This window comes from Pteropus alecto, unplaced genomic scaffold, assembly GCF_000325575.1.
Source record: "Pteropus alecto unplaced genomic scaffold, ASM32557v1 scaffold20, whole genome shotgun sequence".
NCBI lineage: Eukaryota > Metazoa > Chordata > Mammalia > Chiroptera > Pteropodidae > Pteropus > Pteropus alecto.
The window spans coordinates 10,677,329-10,681,461 of NW_006436298.1; positions in this window are offsets into that span (position 1 = coordinate 10,677,329).

Consider the following 4,133-nt stretch of genomic DNA (forward strand, 5'->3'; position numbering starts at 1 on the left):
CTGTCATGTTCAGCAGAGTCAAATGCTAATTAAAGCCACTAAAAGTTGGTCGAGAAGACTGAAAGCCATTTTTGGTAAGTAGGCAGTTAATTATGTTTATCTGGGAAGCCAGGACCTAGCTAAAACTTTCTTATTAGGGAAGAAGGGGAAATGGATTTAAGGAAAGAACAAGTTTCTACACTTTCTGATGGGTTTCCTGCTTCCTACCTGGTCCATTCCAATTCATTCTCTGTATTTTTCTAAAGTGCAAGTCTGATCATAACTCTCTTCTGTTCCAAGTTCTCAGGTGGCACTTTATGGCCTTCAGGATAAAGTCTGAGTCCTTTGCTGAAAGAACAAGCTCCTCCATGGCTGGCCTCTGCCTACCTCCCCAGCCTTGTTTTCTGCTACTCCCTACGTCAGGGCTGCTAGAGTCAGCAAATAAAAACATAGACCCCAGTTAAATTTGCATCACACATATTTACACTCAAAAATTATTTATTGTTTATCTGAAATTAACATTAACTTGATGTCCTGTGTTTTTATCGGCAACACTGATAAAAACCCAACACTCATGGTTACTTTAGCCATAGTGAGAAAAGCATGTTTGCGATTCCCTGAATGCCTTCTGAACCTTATGCCGTTTCCTCGGCCTAAAAAGCCTTTTCCCTGTTCCTTTATCTGCTTAATTCCAACTTGTCCTTAAAACTCAGGCCAAGGGTAATCACGTCGAAGAAATTGTCCTTGATCCCCACCAGGTCATCCCTGAAATCTGATTTGGCTGCCCCTCCTCTTAGCGCTTGCAAGACCGGGGCACAGCTGTAGAACAGCACTTGCCACTATTTATCACCATTAGTGCTCTTGTCTGATTCCTCTCCTCACCTGCAAACCTCATGAGAACAAGTTCAATTTTAAATTTGTATACCCCACACACATTTAAATGAATGAATGAGGCAGCACAGTGTAGCAAAAATGATCAGGGAAATGGGAGAGAGACCTGGGTTTCGATACTGCTCGTGTCTTCCAGCAGCTGTAAAATGAGGTCAATTGTAATTTCCTGTTAGGGGTGTTCTAAGGACGACTGATATCTTGCCTGCACATAGTGGGTGCTCAGCAATATAAGCATCCTTCCTCCCTCCAGCTGGTACTGATGTTATTAGAGGGTACAAAGCTGGTACTCACATGAAACAACAAGGCTACATTTTCAGATAACTATCACGATGACCTTCCCCTCTCAATGAGGAGTGCTGATAAGACACTAAAGCCAGGTGTAGAAGATTTTGCATCTCATCGAATATAGGAGTAAACACTCACGAGAACCTTTCAAACACAGCCTCCTCTTCTCATTATTAAATACATTATATTCGTTTAACCACTGAGTTATTTTTTTTTTCATGGTATTACTTATTCAGCTTTTTAAAAGTTGTAATACAGTTGACATATAACGTTAATTTCAGGTATACAACATGGTCAAATATATGTATATATTGTGAAATTACCACAATAAGTCTAGTTAATATCCGTCACCACATGTAGTTACAATTTTTTTCTTGTGAGAACTTTTAATATCTACCTTTTTAGCAACTTTTAGATATGCAATACACCATTGTTAACCATAGCCACCATGCTGTACATTAGATCCCCATTACTTGTTTATTTTATAACTGGAAGTTTGTACCTTTTTACCCTCTTCACACATTTCACCCTCCACCCACTCCCTACCTCTGGCAACCACCAATCTGGTCTCTGCATCTATGAGTTCGGTTTGTTTTCTTTAAGATTCCACATGTAAGTGAGATCATACAGTATTTGTCTTTCCCTCTGACTTATTTCACTCAGCATAATGATCTCAAGATCCATCCATTTTGTTGCAAATGGCAAGATTTCCTTCATTTTTATGACTGAATGATAGTCCCGTGTGTGTGCGTGTGTGTGTGTGCATGTGTGCACACGTGTAATGCGTGTGTGCGTGTATGCATGCACGCGCGCATTTTCTTTATCCGTTCCTTCATCAGTGGACGCTTAGGTTGTTTTCATGTCTTGGCTATTTGTAAACAATGCTGCAATGAATATGAGAGTACAGATTTTTTTTTTATTTTAGTGTTTTTGTTTCCTTCGGATAAGTGCCCAGAAGTAGAATTGCTGGATTATATGATAATTCTAGTTTCAATTTTTTGATGAAATTTCGTACTATCCATAGTGGCTGTACCAATTTACATCCCCATCAACAGTGTATGAGGGTTCCCTTTTCTCCACATCTTTGCCAACACTTGTTGTTTCTTGTCTTTTAGACAATAGCCATTCTAACAGGTGCGAGGTGATATCTCATTGTGGTTTTGATTTGCATTTTCATGATAATTAGTGATATTGAGCACCTTTTCATATGTCTGTTAGCCATCTGTATGTCTTCTTTGGGAAAATGTCTATTTAGATCCTCTGCTCATTTTTAAATCAGATTGTTTGTTTTGCTTTTGAGTGAATTATTTTCAATACTAAAAACATTAGCAAAAATTTTTTTTAATTGATAAGAAATGGACAAAGCCAGAAAAACTTATTCTAAAGATGTGGCCCAAACAACTGGTGTAAATGAGAAAAATGAGCCAGCTATTTTACCTGTGTAATACAGCCCGCTTCATGGAGTCTGGCTCTCTAGTAGTGAGAAGCAGAGTCCAGTTGACAAGTGAGATTTGTTATAGGGATACATAGAAAGACAGGAAGACAGGACCCTTGACCTCACAGCCAGGCCACAGAGGGATGCAACCGTGCTTTGTGGACCAGAAGACCCTCAGCAATAGGATTTTGGGCTTCCTACGTGAGGGTTTCACCATCATATTTCTGGGCAACTCTGGGCCTTTTTCTCCTGCTCCTGCTGCTGTTGACTGACTTTGATGCCTCATGTTCAAATGCCCCAAAAGAGACATTCTTATTAGTTCACCCATCACTATGTAGCACATGCTGCCTCTGTTCCACAAAGCTTTTGCAGCAAGCTGTTTCATAGGTCATTGACCAGTCTATAAACTGGCTTCTCTGGGGTCAGATGCCCACAATGGACCAATCGACTTGTCCAGGGGGACAGGCTCTGTGGCCAACTTATAAATGGACTGTGGATATGAAAGACATTCAGAGTACGATTGTTTGTCTATTTGCTTATGAACTGGTAAAACCATTTGCCATGCAGAGTGGGAGGAAGATAAAGTCATTTATCTGTTAAATAACAGATTTGGGGGAGTGTGCAGAGCAAAGCCTGTTTTATTTCCCCTTAAACTATATTTGATACCCCTCAGTGGTTCTACCTCCCTCTCTTCAGTTCAGCCATATTGGACTTCAGTATTTTTTCAAACACTTCTCTCTCTCTCTTTACCCTCTTCTCCCCCACCCTCTCTCTGTCTCTCTGTCTCTCTGTCTCTCTCTCTCTCTCTCTCTTTCTCTCTCTCTCTCTCTCTCTCTCCTTTTATCTCTGCTTCTCCCTTGGACTGACAGCTGTATAGTTTCCTCTGTCTGGAATACTTTCTATACCCTCTCAACGCAGCTAAAATACTTATATTTTCCTCAAAGGAGTTTTTTCAGACTCTCAGACTAGGTCCAGTTTCCCCATTATAAGCTCCAATAATACATTGTATTCCTTTCACAGTATTTCCCGTGTCTGTAATCATTTGTTTAATATCTGTCTTACCTGTTGACTGAAGCTCAATGAGGGCAGGAATTTCTCTTGTCACTGCTTTTTCCTAATATCTGGTCTAGCTCCTAATGCTTAGAAGAACTTAACAATTCATGAGATGAATGAGACTTTTTTATGCTATCTGGACAGAACATTTTTCATTTAAGAAAAAAGTATGCACCCCAATAATCTCAGGGTTGAGCAGAACCAAACAAAATGATTTAGAGTTGCAAAAGCCAATCTCAAAAAGTTGGTCTTATATCTGGACAGGTGGGAAGCTTTCCAGGTCTGTCCTTGGGAAATGGCTCAAGACAGTAAATGGCTGTCAGGCAGGCAGGGAGGGGCCAGGCCCTGAGATGGATCAAGTAACAAGCAAATGAGGGGCCAGGGGTGACATTCCTCCACCTACACACCATCCTCTCTGACTCCCCCCCCCACCCTTCCCCCTCCCCGGCCTGCCTCAGAGGAGCCGCTCCAGGGCCACAGTGGAACAGCA